At 35.8% G+C, this 23,743-nt stretch overlaps 1 protein-coding gene across 5 annotated transcripts in view; it reads right to left on the reverse strand.

Annotated features, from left to right (window-relative positions):
- The window catches only part of LOC131164794 (polycomb group protein EMBRYONIC FLOWER 2-like), a 125,435-nt gene extending 111,439 nt beyond the window's left edge, over positions 1 to 13,996 (reverse strand). For 2 of the 5 annotated variants that reach the window (XM_058122247.1, XM_058122249.1), the window contains exon 1: positions 13,846 to 13,996. The gene's annotated coding sequence lies outside the window, so the exon portion shown is untranslated. The remainder of the gene's footprint in view (positions 1 to 13,845) is intronic. The other 3 variants (XM_058122250.1, XM_058122251.1, XM_058122248.1) reach the window with 2 other exon arrangements.
- Positions 13,997 to 23,743: the final 9,747 nt, after the last annotated feature.

Raw genomic sequence — 23,743 nt, forward strand, 5'->3', positions numbered from 1 at the left:
TTGCTTTAGTGATGGACCAATTGACTAAGAGTATTCAAAAGGAGATTCCATGGTGTATGTTGTTTGCAGATGATACTGTATTAATTGACGAAACTAGGGACGGAGTAGAGGCTAAGTTAGAATTATGGAGAGAAGCTTTGGAATCTAGAGGCTTTAGGATAAGTAGAAATAAAACAAAATATATGAAATGTAATTTTAGTAATGATAAAAGAAATATTGGAGACAAAGTTAAACTTGATGATGAAGAAATAAATAGCACTTGTAGATTTCGATACCTTGGATCTATTATGCAAGCTGAAGAAGAAATTGAAGATGATGTAATGCATAGAGTTAAAGCAAGTTGGGTAAAGTCGAGAAGTGCTTCAAGTGTGCTATTTGATCGTAGAATACCCTTAAAATTGAAAGTGAAGTTTTATAGGACAGCTATAATACCAGCTATGCTATATGGATTAGAATGTTGGGCGACGAAAAAAAATAATATCCAAAAAGTAAAAGTTTCCGAGATGAGAATGCTTAGATGGATGAGTGGTATAACATTGAAAAATAAATTATGGAATAAACATATTCATGATAAGTTAGGTGTAACTCCTATAGAAGATAAGATAAGGGAAGGACGACTCAGATGGTATGGACACTTGCAACGTAGGCCATATAGTGCACTTGTGAGGAAGAGTGACTTAGTTACTATGGGGGGGCAATAGAAGGGGTAGGGGTAAACCTAAAATAACTTGAGAGGAGATAGTGAGTAAGGATTTAATATCCTTGAATCTATCAAAAGAAATGGTTCATGATCGCATAAATTGGCAGAAAAGGATTCATATAGCCAATCCCACTTAGTGGAACTAAGGCTTGGTTTTGTTGTTGTTGTTGTAACAAAGAAATTTCATTAAGAGAGAAAATAATGTACAAGCAATAATAAATCCACAAACAAATAAAAAATATGAAAGAAAAGGAAAACATAAATCACATCAAAACAGGAGAGAGAGAGAGAGAGAGAGAGAGAGAGAGAGAGAGAGAGAGAGAGAGAAAGAGAGAGAGGGGGGGGAGAAAGAGAGAGCTTAAAGAGATGCCAAAAACTCAATTCTATCCCATAGAAATGATGAGGATAAACATTCTTTAACTCTAGGATAAATCCAGAGTAAGTATTACAATTTTGAACGATGGAAAAACACTTTAATATGCCTGTTTTTGGAGATATTCAAAATAGAACTGACCATAAGATTCCAAAGGCTGTTTGTCTGTGTTATCTTCTTTTGCCCTTTTATCACTTATCTTTAAATTTTACTGTATTTTCTCCCTTTAGATTCTGTTAGACAACCAGTTCACCTAAAAGCTTAAGCTATTAGGTTGTGGGCCAACAATGTATATCAAGCTTTAATAGATTCCACCACCCGGTTAATCCATTTTACCTTTTCTCTCCCATTTTCAAATATGCATATATGATATATCTAACACTAACAATCTATATTGTGTACTTAAACTGTTACCTAGGATAATTTTACAATCCTTACATCATAAACAGTCTACCCTCTTAACAAAAAATCCACTCTTGAAAGCAATTGTTGACCCTAGGGATTGATTTTGATGATAACAAAGCTTGTGTTCATTGAATACAAAGTTAAGTGTTATGTGTTCTGTAGATTTATTACTTTGAGTAACTGATTTGATCATTCCAAAGCCTTATTTCTTATGATTTATGTGTCTTTGTTGCTCACAACACATGAGATCTATCTTAATTGAAAAGAGTTTGCAATTCGAGTAAAAATGTTTCCGCTAGAACATGAGTAAACTCATGCTTGGCCAGATTACATGAGTAGAATCATGCTTGGCCAGACTACATGAACGGACTATTATGCATATCATGAGACGTCAAATGACTCATGGCCTGGGAATTAAAAAAAAAAAAAAAGATATTCTAAAAGAATTTGAATTTTATTGTTTAATGTTCAATTTTTTTGCATACACATTTGACATGTTTTAATGAGCTTAAATATTCGATTTTTAAGTGCCTAAATTGAAAAATATATGTTGTACACTCTAGAACAACACCAACACCTCAGCATTCATTCATTTAATTTAAAAATCATTTGTCGTAGAGAATCGTTTAAGTTGTTTCGTTAACATTCAGCAAACAATTGTTTCATTAAATTAGAATTGTGTTTGCTAAATTTCATTCAGTGAAATAGAGTAAGATATGGAAACTCCAACTAAAGGAAGGAGTCATTTTAAAGATTTTCTTGAAGCAACAGTCAACCTTGGACAACCCTAGAGCCCTTCTCTCTTTAAAACCCTAACATGTAACTCTTGTATGCAGCAGACTCATGACACACACAAAATACAAGTGAGAAACACACCAGTTTATGAAAGAGAAAAAGTAAAAGAGAGTGCTCAAATCCCTTCATGAGAAATTTTATTGTTTGCCTCGCTTTCTCAAGAAAGATTTGATGTTGCACTGTTTATCATCACAAAGACTCATCACAAGTCCCATGCATACTGCTAAAACTCTACTAAAAGGAGTGTGATGTGTTCACAGTTCCAAAGTTCTAATATGCATAGTTACCGCATAAGTCTAGTCATCAACAGCTCACTGTCACAAGTCAACTCATGCCACCACTTACTTAGTTCACATATTCTGCCCCATTAGTATCTTGTCTATATTTGTTAGTTTAAGTTTTGTTGCTTCTTTATTTATCCTAATCTTGGATTTTTCATCAACAATCCATTGGCAGTGATAGTTGGACTGTATCTGACTGAGAATTTGCGTGCCGAGAGCAAATGTTGTGGTTGATTTTGATATAGTGAATGCCCAAAGGGAGTTCCTGGGGATTAAACATGGATCATGTGTGAGTGAACCAATATCAACTTCGATGTTTTCTTGTGCTTGATTGTTCAGTTTGTTTGGTTTGTGTTGCTTCTGCAATGCGTTTTAAAATTAGCTTTTGGACATGTCTTTTTTATCACACCCAATTCACCTGCAAACCCAGGACAACAGTTATTAGGTGTTCTCATCTCTTCTTAAAATACCTATTCATTGTTATAAGATCATGACATATGGACTACTTTTGCCTGATTGATTATGCACTCAAAGTTTGCTTATGATTCCTTGTTTGCTTTCTTTGGTTTGCAATTCCTTCTGCACTGAGTTTCAAAATTAGTTTTTTGACATGTTCGTTTAATCACACCCAATTCACCTCCAATACCCAGGGCAACAGTTATTAAGTATTCTTCACTCTTCTTAAAATAAGTCATTGTTATAAGATCATATGACATATGGACTCATTTTTATCTCCATATCAATGTACCTTGATGTATCTTCATATAGCCTTTGATTACCCTTCCCCATATGACCATTTAAATTTGTTCATATGAAAATTTTCTTTCCCCCACCCCACTCAAATCAAAAACTTGACATCCCTTGTATAATATTTATTCGTGTCTTCCTAAAATTTCCTTCTAAGATATTCCATACTTGATAAGCATAAGCACTACTTACATTTATTCTCCCATACCAAAACCATGTTAAATTTTATGATTCCATCCCCTATTCTTTTAGCATCCACAACACTATCTTTTACTACAATGATAGCTACCAAAGTTTATATAATAACTTTCAATTTCTATATTATCCCTGTCTATCATGCTGTTGCACCTTTTGTCCTAGCAGATCCTGAGTTCAAGTTTTGTTATTTGTATTTCCCCCATTATAACAATTACAATGCAGTTTATTTTATTTCTGGTCAAGTTCAGTTACTTGCCTCTATGTGTGGAGACCACTCCATCTAAAACCTTAAGATTCTAGGTAAAGTGGAGTGTAGTTTGCAGACTTAACAATTGTTAGAGCCATGGTTATTCCTAGGTTTTATTATTGTTCACATGTTCAAAATAATGCACTTTATTTTGAGTTCATCTACTTGTCTCTACGAGTGGAGACCACTTCATCTAAAAGCTTAAGATTCTAGGTCGAGTGTAGTGTGCAAACTTGACAATAGTTAAAGCCATGGTTATCAAGAGGTGTTAAGTTTTATTATTGTTTCCACGTTCATTGTTTGATTTGTTAAAATTTAAAAATTATATTACTTCCTCTAATGGTGTTATAACTTATTATAAAATTTATTCGTCTCTCAATGAGTGATTGGGTTGCACACACACCGGCGTGTCAAAGCCTCATATATATTGTTGACCCATAACCTAATAACTTAAACTTTTAGTAATGTGGTTATATATACCCCCCCAACCCAATTAATTTCTAGGAGATTGTCAATGGTTATTTTGGCCATTTAGCATTATTAGCATTTTAGTGTTATGTTAGTAAGTGTGAGATAGTAAGGGTATTATGGTCATTGGCATGTACTTGACATACATTATAAATAGAAGGAGAGACCTATCATCGTGATTAGGTCTTCTGTTTTACCTAACATGGTACCAAAGCAAGATCCAACCTAAACACTACCACCAAACCAAATCCAAAAATTGATCAACCTATGCAAATTAGCCAGTGTACAGGAAGATCAACCACACCTCTATAGCCTAGAAGCCAGTCTAGGTATTGTCGTAAAACTTAGCAGTCGCTGAAAAACACCCTGATCATCGCCGCCCTTCTCAAAACCATCAAAATTTTTCCCATATTTCATAAAACAGCCACATAGGTAGTCACAAAACCCTCTGATCTATATGTCTGTAAAATATCACCACCAGAGGACTCCCTCCCCTCACGCACTGGCCAATTTCCAGCAGCTCCAACCCCGCACACCAGCATGTGAGACATCTTCCTGGCTAGGTTTTGCTTTGATTTCTTGCAAATCAAGTTGTTTGTCATGCATTTTGGTCAAAGATCCTACCTTTTTCGATCGTGCACTCACGGAAATCCATTAATTGTTGTTTTGGATTATTGAATATCATCTATGAGTCTCTTGGAACAATGGCAGTGTTCATATGTTGGTTTTGTGGGGCTGTGGCAGTGTTATGTCAATTTGTTGGTGACTTGTTTGTGGTTGTTTTAATGGTTCACCTTGTCTATAGTTGTTCCAATTATTCCGATTGTTCACCTTGTTTGTCAACAGTCTAGTTTGAAAGTGTTGGGTTGGAGTCCATGAGTCCAAAAGTATGTTTCCTTCATCGCTGCCACAAAAAACAACCGAAAAGTTGGATGGGAAGAATTATGTTCCATGGCCCAAGGCTGTTAAGGTCTATTTGGTAGGATTAGGTAAAATCTGAATACTTGCTCCAATCATGGCCCTCTAATAAGAGAAGGAAAGAAGTGTGCACTCAGGAAGGTGCATTGACTATTTCCCTCTCATGGAACTAGGTGGAACCCCAGATTGCAAGGATGTGCATGCATCTGGATGTATCCAAATAGATTTGGATTATGTCAAGTTTGTATACTAATAGCATTACACATTTATCTGATATATCCTTGAAGTATAATGGCGCTGTAGAGTACTTTCAAGATATGAAGCATATCCATAGAACTACAAACGAAACCACACATGAACAGCTTGGGAGCTCGGTACGAGTTTGTTCCTTGTACAAATGAGTAATTCCTAAATCAATTTCGTGAACCTGAATATGAAAGGACTCAGCTCATTTTGACTCATGAGCAGCTCAATTATAGGCTAGGTTTAGGCTCATTTAATAGGCTTGGATTAGGCTCATTTATGGACTAGTTTAATATGGTTGAACTAGGATGACAGACTATAATGGACTTAAAAGTAGGGGCTGTTTGGGCGCAGGCTTTTTGAGCTCAAACTCCATAAGCTACTTTAGTGATAGCGCCAATGCCCAAAGTCAACCTATTGACTAGCTTGACGAGGGAAAAACTCTAAGGCAATACTAATAAGAACCACTTTTTATCTTTTTGCCTAACAAAACCCTAAGAGCCTCTCCCCTCTCAGAGTGAAAGGTTCCAAAAAAACAAAAAAGTTCGTGAACATCTCAGTAACTTAACTTAATAAAGGCTCGTGAGCTTGTTTTGCATAATAAACAAGCTTGAGAAAATATATTGAAGCTCAATTTAAGCTCAGGTCAAGCTCGAGCTTGGTTAAAAGCTTAATAAAAAAGCTTGAGCATGGCAAAGCTCAAGTTGGCTCGTCTTGTTTTAAAGCTCTACGTATCCATCGGGAGCTTAAATTATGTAGGCCATAACTACCAACTTTGCGAGATGTAGAAACAGAGAGAGCATATGACAATTCTTCAAGTTCTAGCAACTAGTGGGTTTGAAACCCTAGTTTGAGGCTGTCTAGTCCCGAATACTTGGCAGCACAAAGCGGTCTTTGCTGATGTTTATTCTTGCCTTCCTTTAGTGCACTGCACATTCCTTTACCCTTGCATCTAGTGTTTCAATCCAGTATCATAGAGGACTGCTTTCATCACATGCAGTGATTCTTGTTTTCAACCAAGCAACCGCAAAAGTTCTCAAGGTGGTTCAAGTGGTTGTGGTGGAAGAGGTGGACAAGGCAGAGGCCCTCCTCGCAAGTGCACGCACAGTTAACAAGGAGTTCATACTATTGAGTTGTGTTGGGATCTTCACTATAAAACTCCTCACGTCACCAACGCAGCCACCACAAATTCCACACTTTTGGGCCCAAGTGAAGAGCAGCATACATATATGTTAGAGGAAGAGTATTCCAAACTCTTGTAGTATCAAGCATTCCAACAAGCTTCTCTTCCCATTGCATCTCTTACTTAGATAGGTAACCCTACAGCTTGCCTATCATTCACTACTTCTCCTCCTAGTCCTTAGGTCATAGATTCTAATGCCAACAAGTATACCTAATTTCTTCTCTATTCTTCAGTATACTAAAAACTTACCTTGTGTTATTCTTGTTGATGGGTCCACCACTACCATTACGGGAATAGGGACTATAAATCTCACTTTTGCTATTTCTCTTCCTTTGGTTTTTGTATTCTCAAGTTCCTTTTCAATCTTATATCAGTTAGCAAGATTACCAAATTCATGAATAGTTCAATAACATTCTTCCCTAATTATGTGGTCATTCAAGATTTGAGGACAAGGAAGACATTTAGCAGAGGGCATGAGGCTAAAAGACTTTACCACTTTGAGTCACTATCTCCTTCTACTGCTTGCACTGCTACAACCACAACATTCCAAATCCATTGTCACCTTGATCATCCTTCGTTGGAAAAGTTAAAACTACAATTTCCTAATTTAAGTCCTATGTCTAGTCTCAAGAGTATGTCTTGTCAATTGGGAAAGCATCATCATTTTCTTTTTGCTTCCTAAGTCAAGAAACGAGCAGCAAGCCCTTTCACATTAGTCCATTCTAATGTTTGGAGTCCTAGTCAGGTTGTGCCTAAGTTAAATTTTGATACTTTGTAACATTTGTTGGTGATTATTTAAGGATAACTTGTCTCTATCTAATAAAAGATCGTTCTAACTTGTTCTATATCTTTTGTCTTTGGTTCTGAAATAAAGACTCAATGCAATTTACCTGTTCAGATAATTCGGAGTGATGATGGTAAAGAGTACTTCAATACCCAATTCAATACTTATATGACTCAATTTGGTATTGTTCATCAATCACACTGCCCACACTCATCAACCAAATGGAGTTTCAAAGCAGAAAAATAGACATATCCTTGAAGTAACTCGCATATTACTTTCTCAAATGCATGCTTCTAAAGTGTTTAGGAGTGATGTTGTACTCATTGCCAGCTATCTCATAAAAAAGATGTGATCCTTTGTTCTTGGTGGTAAAATTCCCTACTCTATTCTATTTTCTAATGCTCCTCTGTTCTCTTTACCTCCTTGTATATTCGGATATGTGTCATTTGTTCATCAGCCAACCCCAAGATAAGTTAGATCCCCATGCTATAAAATGTGTATTTTTGGGCTACTTGAGTACTCAAAAGGGATATCGTTGTTATAGTCCTACTTTGCATTAGTTTTTTCGTTTCCACTTATGTTACCTTTTTTAGTCTACACCATACGACTCCCAGTCCCTGAGTGTTTTTGACCTCAATAAGTCTCTTCCTCTTCCTAATCTTCAAGATTCTAGTTTGTGTTTTCACGCAACCATCCACCTATATCTCCATGTAGTTTTGAGTCCTTTTCATCGTCTCAATCATTCTAATTTGCAGATGTATTCATGACGGCAATAAAGTCCCCCCCCCCCCAACATCTACTGCTACACCCTTTGGTTTCCTTCATCTAATGATCATATTTCCCACAATGTTGATCCTCCTATTGCTTCCTATCACCCTCCTATTATTGTTTTGTTACTACCCTATCCTCTCTTGCTCTTCCTAAATCTATTTCTGAAGTCTTAGTCCACTTTGGGTGGAGGAATACATTGGTTGAAAAGATGAGTGCATTATAGGAAAATGATACTTGAGAATTATTATATCTTCCTCCTTATAAATTTTTGATTGGTTTTCACTAGGCATATACCATAAAATTCAACACTAATGGTTATGTGGCTCTCCTCAAGGCACGTCTTGTAGCTAAGAGATATCCATCCTGATATGACCTTGTTCAATCACATGACCAAGGAATTTGATGTTCCGCTGAGCGAAAAAACACTTCTTTTTCTTCACATACAGACTATTCTACTTCAACTTATCGAACATCTCATGTACATGCTCTTTATGTTCCTCCAGAATGGAATTGTAGACAACAATATCATTCAGGTACACCGTACACCACGACAAACTTGTTGAGGAACTCAGAAATACCTGGTTCATCAAGGTACAGAATGTCGCAAGTGCATTCGACAACCCGAATGGCATCACCAAGAACTCATATGCCCATAATGCTTCATACAGGTTGTCTTCGATTCATTCCCCTCAGCTATTCTCACCTGATAGTAGTCTGACCTCAAGTCAAGTTTAGTGAAGTACTTTGCATGACTTAACTAATCAAATAAATCGGCAATCAACGTAATAAGATACTTGTTGCACATTGTCATCTTGTTGAGTGCACGGTAGTCTACACACATCAGCATGCTCCCATCATGTTTCCTCTGAAGCAACACCAGCGCTCCGAATAGTGCTTTGGAAGGACGGATATATCCTACTTACAACAAATAATCAAGTTGTTTTCTTAGCTCTGCTACCTCTAGAGGCACCATCCAATATGGCCAATTAGCAGGTGGCTTCACTCTAGGGAACAACTCGATCTCATGCTCCACACCTCATCGTAGAAGCAAGTTATGAGGTAGCTTAACCAGCATCACCTCCTTGTACTCATCCAACATAGCTTGGATGGTCGTAGGCACCAGCTCTTGACCTACTTTATCTACCACCAGCGTGGCTAGATACATCTGCTCACCCCTCCTCAATCCTTTCTTGAGTTGCATTCTCGTCATCACCTTTATTCACAATGGCTTGCACCATGCAAGGGTGATCTCCCATCAAACATAGGGAATAGCAAAAGGCATTGGCACTACCTTAGTCTCCCTCAGGAATTCCATTCCCAAAATGACTTGAAAATCGTCTAATGGCACCGCTGTGAAATCTGCATGTCTTGCCCACTGCCCAAATTTCATAGTGACTTGCTTTGCTACTCCTAGAGTAGGCTAGGCTACAAAGTTAACCACTTTCACGCGTCATGAATCCTTCTCCAAGGATAAGTTGAGTCTCCCTACCTCTTCTTGTGAAACAAAGTTATGGGTAGCCCCAATGTCAACCATAGCACGGATGCTCTTCCCATTGATCCTTAAGTCTTCAAACATTTACCCTTTCGCCTGTGTAACTTTTGGTAGTTTCACCTAATTATCCAATGTGTTCACTAGCCGCATTGCACCCATCCTTGGGGTATCTTCCTCATCCTCATCATCATCTACTGCCCCCTCTGCAATGGAAGCTTGCAAGGCAATAAGCGATGACTTGTGACGGCATTCAACAACTCTATGAGGGCCTCAACATAAGAAGCATGAAATTTTACCCTTACCATTGGATGTGTTGGACTCTCGAGTCGACGAAGCTTCCTTTGTAGTTGATACCATACTGTCGGCTCCCCTATTTTTAGGTTTGCCCTTCTTGAAAGACTTTCCGTTGTTTCCACCCACACTACTCTCTTTGGACAAAGCAAAACTATCTCCAACATAGTCAGTCAAGCACTCTACAACAACTTGTGTAGTAGACAAGTCTTGAACTCTTTGTCTATGAATTTTTGTTCTTGCCCACGATTTAAACCCCTCAATAAAATAAAACAGCTTGTCCTTCTCCAACATGTCCCGTATATCCAACAACAAAGCAGAAAACTCTTTCACATATTCCCCAATTCACCCAGTATGCTTGAGGTCTCTCAATTTTCTTCTAGCATTGTACTCAACATTCTTAGAAAATAATTGGGCCTTGAGTTCTCTTTTCAAGTCCGCCCAACAATCAACTACACGGCGTCCATTCTCAATCTCATCGTACTAGGTATGCCATCAGAGTTTAGCGTCACCAACAAAGTACATTGTTGCACTATTCACTTTCACCTGTTTTGAGTCCATCCTCAAAGCACAAAAATACTGCTCCATATCAAACAAGAAGCTCTCCAACTCCTTGGGATCACGGGCAACCCCCATACGTCTTGAGTTCTGGCACCTTGGTCCTGCTTTCTGAAGTGTTAGATTTTCCCATAGCAAGAACCATCGCATTCACCTTCACAATCAGATTAGCTATCTGAGCCTACAAGGTCTCCACAGCATGGTGAAGGTCCTCCGACAATTCCACCATTGAACCTTGTTGATGTTTTTGTGATCCCTACAATTCATCAACACGTTTCGTAAGTCAAGCCATATCATTGGCCACATTATTGGCTATCATCTCAACCTGTGCTTCTAGCACACCAATTCCTTCAGCATTGATCGGCATGGTCACTTACCAAAGCTTTCCCAATCCTGCAACGAAGGCAACTGAATTCATGTAGCAATTAGATGACCTCTCATACCAAGTGTCACAGGCCGAAATTTCACACCTTTGTGAAGGACCGTGCGGCTGGCTAAAACACTCTTGTTTAACTAGATATCCTAGCGTTTACCACGATTCACCAATAGAACGCCTTTCATTATCATTCAAAGAAATATAAGTAGAAACATTACGCGATTCATGAAAGCAATGGCACACAAGTGGTAAACATTGAAGTAACGTAATTCATTAATCAACAACTCCATCAACAATGTGTGTCTAGGGAGGGATACTAGTAGGCTAAACACATTCACAATGACTATTGAGTTTTACAAGTTGATGAACACTCACCCTCCCCTTAAAGAGCTTTTTATGCAATTTTCACTCTAACACTAGGAAACATCAATATGACCAACGAATCATACTCCCTTTTTAGCCTAGAGAAAAATGATCTCTGAAAAATAACCCTACAATAGTATTTACATGATGGAAACTCATCCCAAGCACAGGAAACAAACGATCACATACAAGCATAATGCCCCAAACAAGCTTGGCTCATGCTGTAGGGAAGAGAGGTGAAGGTGAAGGGTGCAGAAGTCGAGTCCAATCAAGTAATTAGAGTGTGGCATATGGGAAAGAAAAGTTTTCTTCAGTGTGGGGGTGAGTTGAAATGGAAGGATTATGGGGTTTCACCACCAGAAACCAATGCAGCTCAATCAAAATTGAATGTTCATATAGTGAAGGTACCTAGGGTTCAAAAAGGTGTAGTGATACTAGCAGAGAGACGATCATGGTTGCGCTTGGGGAAGAGGATGCTAAGAAAATTGGGACAAAATGTTTGCTCCCCATTTTGTATTTATGTCGATTAATTGAAAAAGGAGGAGTTTCTTTTCAACTATAGTTTCAGTAATAATGATACAAACCATTCTTTGGATTCAATGGATGGATCTTCTTATTTGGGTCTTGCACAAATGGGCAATGCTTTTAAACAATCCCAATACCAAGAAAATCGTGACTTGGCTGCTTCCTTGTTGGACCCTATTAATGAATAAGCTCAAATTCCTAGTCTTAAATCATAGAAGCTAGTACGGGGACAATGGATTTTCAACCATCTTTTAACAAAGCGTAAATCCTTAATCTAGTTCTCCAAGACGTGCATGGAATAGATCAAGCTATGGAGCATATTCATGACATTGATAACTTGGTTCAAAGCAGGTTCGTGGCAACAAAGATGACAAAAACAACAATTTCATTTTGCTTGATGATTCTAGTTTCATAGAGAGACCTAGAAGCTAGTGTGGAAAAAAAATAATAAAGAAGATGTTGGTTTTGGGGTGACTAGATTTTTCAAGTTAATTATGATAGATATAAGGGTGATAAGGTTTATGCTCATTAGAAGGTGATTCTGATGAGTGCAGAAATGAGGAAGTTATATGAAGAGAAGATAGAGCACTCTAGCGAGATAGTGCCAAAAATATTAAGTACAAATTAAAAGGAGAGTCAAGTATTGTGGAAGATCTATGCGCTAAGAGGATAGTATATCTAGTGATTGAGCTAGCAAAAGAAAGGAGATAAAGAAATGGGGGGACTTTTCAAATAATGATAGTGACGACCTTAGTGAGTTTGATTGTGATGGGGTATTGCTTTTGGATGAGATTCAAGAACAATTCGAATATGTTTCTAATTCGTGTGATGTTATGTGGAATTTATCATATGTACATCCATCCACATTGGAAGAATGGACAGGTTTCTATTTTTGAAGATGATGATTTAGTTAATAACTATAGTGTAGGAATGGAATTCTACCATGGAGGAGACTCCTGGGAAGCATTTATAAGATCTATTGGATAAAATGGAATTAAAGTTGTGTGATCCTAGAGGAAATGAAGTGCATCTTGATGGGAGTAAAAATAAGTTAAGAAGGGTCAAAAAGAATTACAATGGAAAAGGATTGAAAAGGGGTTGTCTTGGTTAATATGTTAGTTTTTATTTTGTTGTTTTTTGTTTTTGTTTTCTTCCTTTTATTTAATTTTTTTATTTTCAGTGGATTTACTCTTCGCTTTGGTTGTAACTTCTACTATCTCTATCTAATACGTCTTCTTTTTATCCAAAAAATAATAATAATAATAATGATTGTAAGATTCAAGTATAAAAGGAATTTAAGCTTGGAATGGGTTAGGAGGGCAATGGACTGAAAAAATTATAAAGTGAATATGTAAAAATATTCAGAAAAAATTATAAAGTGAATATGTAAAAATATTCAGACCAATTCAATTCCATCCCATTCCATTATTGCATGCCAAAAGTAAGGTTAAGTATGTGGAACGGAATACAAGGGGTTGTATTAATTGTTTTTTCAGTCAAGTTTTTAAGCCTAATAAACCTCACAAATATAGGGATTCAACCTCTCTTTATATGTTTCTTGTAGTTTATTGGTTACATTTGGGGAGGAAAACTACACATAAATGAAAGAAAGAAAGAAAAAGAGAACCAAGAAAATGAAAAGGTGGGGAAAAGAAGACAGATGAATTAAATCTCCTGAAAATGTAAATATATTGTTTAATTGATTAAAATTTGCATACATATGTTCGATTTAGGATTTGTTCTAAATTTGCAATTGCCAATGGCTCCACAAGGTGAAACCCAAATTGGATCAACTAGGATGATGAATTCAGCAGTCACAATTTGATACGGCATTAATTCAACGTAGGGAAATGAAAACAAAAACAAAACAAAACAAAACTCTCCCATAACTTTTATGCCTGAGGCACTGAGCTAAGACTTTTGAAACCATAAGCGACATGTGTCAACGAAAAAAATTCAGTCAATATTCCTATCTGAAACATAAAAGCATATAATTTTGTATTATAATCACACTATAACAGCATTGATTCGATTTATAAACAAACGAACACACGAAGGGTAACTGGTCATCGCATGGAGAAGACAATGAAGATGTTAAAGAAACAGAGGACGAAGAAAGAGGCTAGCCTATAGGGAGTTGTCGCCGGCGGGTAGCCGGAGGGTGAGGCGATCCCGGTGGCGAAGTGCCGAGCGACCGGGACAAGGAGCCGTTTCGTCTTCAAAATTCGATTTCTTCACTAAACGATTGACGAAGACGTACCAAAGCTGGATTTGAAACAATTGCTTCGGAATGGCTGCAAATTTAACGAAGATCCATCGGGTTTGGATCGGGTTTTGCTGACCCGATCCAAACCCGTTTGTCGTTCACTTTTTGTTATCAAATTTCAAAAATATCACTTCAAAAATAAAAATTCAAAAATTAAATGTGTTTTCTATTACTTTTTTTTTTTACGGCTAAATTTAGGAATTTTTATGACACCCACTCCAATCCTAGTTTGACACATGTAAAGAAAAAAGAACATTTTGTATAAAGGAAATTGGTGCAACTTTTGATTAATGTAACTTTTTTGTTATTTTATTGTGAAATTATAATTATTTTATAATTTTATAATGAAATTATAATATGTGTGAGGGTGCATTATATCTAAAGTGAATCTCTAATTTGAAATGAAAGATGAGGCATGATATTAAATTAAATGTTCATACCATTTAGACTTCAACGATCAAAGACATAATATTAAATTAAATGTTCATACCATTTAGACTTCAACGATCAAAGATTAATCAACTGAGGTTGGTAAGAGGAAATAACTCATTTAATCGTGCAATAAATAGAAATTTATGTTTGATAAAATTAGTTGAAATAGTTAAAAATTCTACATGTAATGTAACATTTGTTTATGCCAAGTGACTTTGTAACCATCCATCGTAACCTTTTGTTACAATGTAATACTATGACACCCCAAACTCGCCATGTGGGGCCCGGAGTGCCACGTAGGAAAACCTATATAAATCTCTATAATAGTCTCTGATACCATAAATGCACAACCCCCCCCCCCCCAAATTGGGGTCCCAGGTGTTCCTATCCATAATTGAAAACAGAAATATGCAACGGAAGACAAACCACCTCAAAATACATTACCAGAGTTCTAATTGTCTGAAACACAATTACAAAGCTCCCTATCATTATATTACAACCCAAAATAACAAAACACGACATCTGGTGTCTCACCAGTTCTGACAACCACTACTAACAGTCTAATCCTAACTTGAAGTACGCTAGGCTCGGTTCCCTGAAGGACCTGAAATATTATATGGATATTAGAGTGAGACATTTCTCAATAAGGTGGATCAGATTATCATCAGTGTAAGGCTAACAAGAGTTTTAGTGTGAACATAATATTTTTCATTTATTTAAGTGAACAGAAAATGACATTTGAAAATTGTATTCACTTGTATAACTTAAAAATACATATACCTTTCCTTCATAACATAGTTCAGCTCAATATAGCCCATTTATCATAAATTCACAAATATATGCATTGAATAACCAACCTCTTGGGCTATTGGACTAACGACATGCTTACCCCCATGACGGGTTGTGGGCCGGCCAATGCTAAGTCAAAGTAACTGGTCTGTAAGTACAATTTGCCTACCCTGTCTCAGAATATACCTCAGTAGGGTCCCCCAGAATGTCCTTCAGAAGGAGTCTCCCGGCATATCCTTCAGGAGTAGTACTGTACCTAGGCCAAATCGACTATACCCTACCACACTTTCATACCAGTGTGGTTGCACTCCCTCCTGATTATAACAGCAGTACTGTGCTCACCTTACATTTGATCCCTCGGTGCTCTTAAACCATATATTGCAATTTACGAAATTAAACTGTAATAAAATCTCATTTCCGTATATCTGTATAAAACATGCTAGATTGTATCTCGACATCAAGTCGCTATTTCATAACCCAGCAACAAACGTTATTTTATAACCCGGCATACAGCCGTTATTTCATAACCCGACATACAGCCGTTATTTCATAACCTGGCATACAGCCATCACATTCTGTACTGATAAAACATCTGATAAAACCATCATGTTTAATTACGCTATAATACTCATTCTCATGCCACACAATTTTAACTGATAAATCATAATATAATAAAGTGCCTATGGAATATAAATTTTGCTGAAAACAAGGGTATGATCATCTCTAGGATTTAATTTAACTCAAATTATATGTTTTACAGGAAAAAGGAGATGATCGACCTATTCACTTTAGTTTTCCTCAAATATGTATAAAATTCAAAACTATCATTTTAGTAAGCCTGATTTGTTTAGAAAACCACATATACCATTTCTAGAATCATATACAACAGTTTAATTGGTTCATATTTCAAAAATAATTGACATAATCTAATCTCCTTACCTGTTCATGGAAAATCTTGCTAAAACCTTAAGGAACATGAAACCCTAGCCGCTTAAACCTGCCGAGGATTGACAACCTACGAGCCATGAGGAGGGAGAGAGAGTCGAGGAGCACATAAGAGTGACCCGGGAGGCTTATGAGAGAGAGAAAGTCACGTGAGAGAGAGAGAGAGAGAGAGAGAGAGAGAGAGAGAGGGAGGGAGAGAGAGAGAGAGATAAAATGTTTAAAATGAAAAAAATATAACCTATCTTACTACTTAAGTAAGCTCATCCCAGAGAAAGCCGTTTAAAATGAAAAAAAATATAACCTAGCTTACTACTTAAGTAAGCTCATCCCAAAGAAAACTGTCGACGGTTTTCTGAGATGATTTGAAACCGTTGACGGTTTGGTGCTAAACCAAACCATCTTCTTTCTTTTCTTGTTTTTCCTTCCCTTTTATTTATTTTCTTTTCTTTTATTTTATTTGCTTTTCTGGGTTTAGGTTACTACAAATACGACCTTATTACCATCTAATTACGACCTTTGTTACTATTCTTTGCTTTTCTGGGTTTATTTTACTACAAATACGACCTTATTAACAATTACAACCTTTGTTACTATGTAATGTGATACTCATTATAATACGATGTGTCCTTAATATTGGTTGGTATCATTTTTATTAGTATGTAATGAGATTATGTCTAATTTGATATCTATTACCATGCAATGCGACCTTTGTTACAATGCGCTTGGCATAGCTATTATCTATTTTGAGTTTACTACCATGTACAATCTCCAATGACTAATAAAAATAATAATTGACATTCGAGGGATGAAATAGCAAACTTTGAAGATTATTAGAGGTATTGATAATCAATAGAGATGAAGCTAAAGATTTTGATGATCATTGAAAATGTTAATTATTGATAATTACAAAACCACATAATCTAAAGATCATTGAACATAGTTTATAATTGGTAGAGATGAAACCACAAACTTTAAAGAATCACTAATTGATAATCGACAAAGACAAAGTTACAGACATTGTGTAATCATTGTTACTGTTGTAACATCCTATAAGGTTAACTCCTAAAAGGGGGTTGAATTTTTGAATCATTTTGACCAAATAGCAAACGCAACGATCATATGAATCTTGTGTAGAATATGCAGCCAAGGAGCGGGTCAAATATAAGTCAATGAAATTACCAGTAAATTATTTTACTTTGGGTGAGGTTAAAACATTTATTTAACATTCTACCTGTTAATTGGTCTATAAACTACACTCAAGTTCAGGGAAATCGACAATCAGTTGTTTACATTACCATATTGGATTCGAAAGTATACTTATGCAAAGGGAAAGTATTAGCACCCCTTCACACCTGTTTGATAAACAGTACCTAATTAGCTTGAGGTTATCTTTGAAATCAATCAATCAAAACTTAGATTCTTCAGTTTTATTCAATTACTGAACCGTTAAATATTGGATAGTCATGCGAATGATAGAAACTACCCTCACCTCAGGATCCCCAGAAGCGTGTGAAGACACAACCCTCAACGATCTCCCACGAGGATTGATTTGTTTATTTTTTTAGATTAAATGATCTATTTACCTAAATTTTATATAATGGGAGACCTTGCGAAAAGCAATAACCCCTCTCACCTCTTATTTCTCAAGGGCATGCGAAAATACAAACCCCTAAGTTCACAAAAAGTTCATCATGAATATAGTTTATTTATATCAAAACAGCACACCAACACATGATGTGATTAAAGAGACATGTAAGCAAATAAACTAAGCACCACTCATGCAAAAAAAACATGCAAAACATACAAACAAAATGCACACTAATTCACATGGAAACAAAAATGAAAAACATACATAAAAGGTGTGCACCAAAACTAAAGTCTAATAAAATCACCATTAAGTAAGCTCGAAGTGATTGTATTAGATTCTCTACCCCTCAAGATATGATTGATGATTACATAACCCCACTTTATTAATTTCTCCTCATAGGGGTGACACACAAGTTTACAAACACACGATGTAAAAAATGAACATTTATGCACAAAACACACATTCAATAGTCACCCACAAGTCAACAACACACCAATAAATATAAAAAAAACATGCAAGGAAGGTCCCTAAATTTTCCTTTATTTTTTGGTATTTTTGTACAAATTTTAAAGATTTCTAAAGAATTTTCTTAGTTTTTATATTTTTTGTGATTTTTAAATTCCTATTTTTTTTGTAATTTTTTAGTAAAAACCTCTCTAAAATTCTTCCTAAATTTTTTAATTTTTTGTGTTTTTCTACAAATTTTATATTTTTAATCATTTATTACAAATTAATTTTTTTTGAAAAAAAAAAACAAAGTATAAAAAATTGATTCAACCGGTCAAATAAGGCCAGATCTATTAAAAAATCAATTAAACTTATCAAAGAACCCACTCGGGTTGACTTGGGCGAAGCCAGGTGAAATTGGTCAAAGGGGAGAGGTGGGGAAAGATTGGACCACCACGTGGTAGGGTTGTGTTGTCTTCAAAATGATGTCATTTTGCGCACATAAATTCACCAAGATCACTAATGTGGTAGCGATCCAACTATTCGCAGCAAGTACACATCCAATAGTCAGGATGTTGCCATGTGTTACGATCGTAGAGCGACATATGGCCCAACCCAACGATCTCATTTTTCTTTTTTTTTTGAAAAATCCACAAATTGACATATGACACTTGATATCTCATAATGACGTTAGCCACCAATCCCATTGTGTACCACATGGGGCCTTTTGATTCTCCCATTCCTCACGCACAGGGATCATTGACGTGACAATGATCTACCCATCTAAAGAAAATACAAATTGGAGAGTGTAATGACTTGCCTATTTTGCTATATAAATTTTTTTTCAACATAATCACACACATAATAACTCTGATATCTTGCTAAACTGATATAATCATGATCAACTCGAACCCATGGCTTCCGAGGATATACATGTCACACATCTCTGATACATAAGCAGCGGAAAACATAAATACATGCACGTCATACAACACCGGACATAATACCATAATTCTACTCAACTTGTCATATATGTACAATCATCCACAAAAGGACCAAAAAGTACCCTAGGGTCATAACCCAAAAGCTATTTTGACCCTAGCTCAACAACTTACCCTTCTGATAGGGTAGTTCGGTCAACCTTTAATGCTACGGAGCTCTATCTGCCCTTCTATCTGGATTTCCTAAAATGTTTGCAATGTTGAGGTGACACACCTCTCAGTAAGGGAGATAAACTAATATCAGTGTGTGGCAACATGAGTATTATCATACTTAAACATGAACTATACATAATATGCATATTTAATAAAAAACTGGCTGTATAAACTCTAAGCAAAACATGATTCATCATATCATAATAAATTTCATAATAAATATCGTACTAATTTCTTTAATCATGTAAAACATATTCTATAACTGTACAATATTGAAATAATACCCAGGGTGGATAACTAGCTAATGTCATGTCTTACCCCCCACATGACAGGGTTGTGCGGCTCGAAGGCGGGACTTAGCAATGGCTGGTCGACCATGCTAAGTTAACATAAGTCTGTAAGTACGATAGGTTTGTCCCACCTGTTCCGGACTACCAAGGGAATATCTACAATACACTGAAGCCACATCGACTGCCATCTCCCACACTATAACTAAGATGTGTGGTAGCATGAACATAAACTTGAACTTATATGTATAACTACAGTACCGTGCTCTGAAATACTAAACAAAGTCATCTTGGTTCTAATAACATATAGTATAATTCATATTTCTGGTACATAATTGTTTCGTATTTCTGAGTAATATCTGACATGATCATATTTTCATTGATTTTGACATATCATACATAATTACGACATCTACGCCATTCGTAAATCATGGCATCTACGTCAGCCATATCATAGCATATAAATCACGACATCTATGTCAACCATGTCATAACATAATGAACATGAATTTTTTGCACTGTTTAACATAATATTTTGAACCATAGTTTTTGTACTACTTTCATGGTTTCTTTGAAAACTATTATAACATGCTTATTTTGGAAAATTATAATATTCTAGTATAACATAATTTCCATGGAAATTTATACTCATGCCACACAAATATGAATAGTACTCTAAATATAAAATTTGATCTTAAATTATATTTTCTGATAAAATGTATTAAACCTATTTTCCTGCTCAACAGTAGTATTTTCAAACCCTATATTATACATATATAATTTATGAAAATAAATGTTGTATATTCATAAATAATTTCATGAAAAATGTTGACTTAATTTATCCTCTTACCTAACTTACTGAGAAGCCCACAATCCTATTCTCGGTTTCTCTTCGTCGACAAGACACGTGTCCTCGTCAACGTTCCCAAGAAGGCCACTCATCGATGAATATTCTGTGCTCGTCGACGAGTCCCTACTGAGCCCCCTTAGAAAAATCTTTTTTCTCTCTTTTTATTTATTATTTAATTGTTATAATTCTCCAAGTCTCTACATTCTCCCCTCCTTATAAAAATTTTGTTCTCGAAATTTGCTATCCATACTATACACCATCCTTTGAGGAAAAATTGGCTACTTATTTTATAACTTACCCTCAGTTATGGCGGAGGAATTCTGTGGTTACATATATGGTTCTGAGAGATTACAATAACTGAACAAAAATTCTCCCATAACCAACCAAAATAGAAACTATACATGTACTGATTAATGTAACGCCTCGAACCCTCAAACCCGGGTTCGATGCGTTATACCTGATAAAAAACCTAATAATTCATAAGTCAACATATATGCAGCGAAAAACATAAACAAAATCACCATACAACATAATCCTATAATACCATAATTTTGCAATACCAGAGGTTACTAACCCTATCTAAATTTCACAATATCCATCCAACACCTGCATTTCGACAAATACGCAAATCTCCAAAACATTTCTGTATGTTCACAACCATTCCGTTCTCAACAGACTTAAAACATAATGACATAAAACATAAAATATATACATCCCCAAGTATTAACAAACATATACCCTTTCTCTTTATGTTCCTAAAAAATGCTAAATACCCTCGAGCTCCCTAAGCTCGACCTCGAGGATGTCCTGAAAGAGAAATGATCATATTCGGGTGAGACACATCTCAATAAGGGAAGAAGTATACACATTAAAACAACGTGTGGCTAACATGAGGTATATAAATATCATTTTAATAGATTTGCAAATCATTCACATAACTCAAAAATCATTTTCTGAACCTAACTAATCATTAACATAACTCTGGAATCATTTTCTGAACCTAACAATCACATGCAGAGATTTACCCACGAGATTACTCAAGGATAGAGGTAATTACCCGCCCATACAAGTAGTACCACTCTGCTCTGACATATAGGTAACCCTAAGGTCACGATTAAAGCATACCAGGGCACTCACCTTACTCAGTAAGCCCTCAAGTGTTAACTTGATCTCGTACTCACACATTCAACAATAGTTTACTGGCAAAGGTCCTAAGGATAGGGAATTCTACCCGCTCGTACAAGTAGGTTCCCTCTGTTTTAGTATGTTATGCAACTACTGCCACATCTGAAACTACTAGTGCACTCGCCTTTCTCAGCAAGCCCTCAGGCGAAGAGTTTGCTTTGCTTAATCATAACATGTTCTACATATATAAATACTTCTTATAACATAATACTTTATTTCTTTCTGTCATTACTCATTCATACACATCTATTCATGTTCATATCTTAAACGTTACATTTCATTTCACTTTAAGTGACTCTTTCTCATTTACTTCATTCACATTTGTCATTTCATTTCATGGTCATTCCATTGTTATTTCATTGCGTAACATTTTTATTTCATTCCTTCGTACTACAGCTTGTCTTTAGCCATCATTTGTTAGTCCACATAGAAATGCACTAGAATCTGCTAACATAGCTCTCTTTCAACTGTCTTGCATTTACATGGTTGCATTTAATATACACAAGCAACATTATTCATTGCATATTTTATTCTCAATACTTTACTTATTTAGCATGCATCTCATACATTTAACATATATTTGCACAGAATCTCATGCCACACAGTTTAAATATTCATATACATTCCTTACAAAATAAGCCAACCCATAATTGACATTTATATGCTGTAAATACATTTCATTTCTTATTTATTTCCTCAGAAAATTCCTTTCACTTTCATTCGTTTACTTTCACATATACATAACTATATCGACAATCCTAGGCTCAGAAAACATAAATTTCATGGCTGACATTTTAAACCTACATAAAAAAAATTATACATAAATAACACATAATCCTTTTTAATTCATAAAAACCTGATTTAATACATAAATTTCCCCTTTACCTGACCTTCAAACTACACCAACAGGAAATCTACACAGATGTCCACGGCGCTCACCCGGACCCTGATTCAAAAACCCTAATTCCATTAAATTATTCCTAAATAAAATACCATTTAAATATTTCCTAGTGTCATAATTCTCAAATAAATAGTTATACCCGCAAATATAACCAATTTGCCAAATTTCCCAAATCTCACTCTCGCTTTGGAGTGTGGCCAAGAAAACCTCAATTGGAAATTTACTCATGTCAAAATGACAACGATCGCGACTAGGACCACGTGGTGGTGTCTGATCGTTGATTTAATGACACATTTAAAGAAAAATTGCCTTACCCCAGAAATGGTACCTATGCCACTCCAACGACAAATCTGTTCTAGTAGAAATGTTGGCAGTGGAACCACGAATCCAACAGCGCCTTCCGTTTTTCTATCCGTCGCAAATCTGTCGAAAAATTGAGAGGGAGAGAGATGGAGATGGCTGTGGCGCGCAGAAGGAATTCCAGGGGCGAGGTGTGAAACTCTCTGTTCTTTTAAAATCAACTCACCTCCTGAAGCTTCTAAGCTTCAGAAGGGTTATTTTATATATATGTATATATATTATAATATATTATATTAATATGTTATGTTATGTAATTTAATTCAATTTAACTTAGTTTTAAATTTTATTTTATTTTTTATTGATTGATTGATTTATTTATTTATTTTTTGGATCACCACAATTAACCTACAAAAGAAACATTACTTACTTACCTGATCTTTTCTTATTAATGTTGGTTTCCATTGAAAAGGTATGAGTATTTCTGTCGTATTTGTTCCTCGAGTTCCCATGAAGCTTCTTCCACTACTTGATTCCTCCATAGGACTTTTACTAACAGAATTTTCTTACTGTACAAATTTTTGTTCTTTCCTATCCAAAATATGTACTGGTGTTTCCTCATATGCCAAAGTATTACTGAGTTCTATCCCTAGATAGCTGATCACATGGGAGGGATCTGGGATGTATTTCCTTGACATGGACAAATGAAATACGTCATGTATTCTTAATAAAGTTTGTGGTAAAGTTAGCATGTAGGCTACTGGACCCACTCTTTCTAATATCTCAAATGGGCCAATAAACCTAGAGCTCAGCTTACCTTTCCTCTCAAACCTCATAACTCCTTTCAGTGGTGCTATTTTCAGAAACACATGATCTCTTGTATC

The sequence above is a fragment of the Malania oleifera genome, chromosome 9 (genome assembly GCF_029873635.1).
Source record: "Malania oleifera isolate guangnan ecotype guangnan chromosome 9, ASM2987363v1, whole genome shotgun sequence".
Classification (NCBI taxonomy): Eukaryota; Viridiplantae; Streptophyta; class Magnoliopsida; order Santalales; family Ximeniaceae; genus Malania; species Malania oleifera.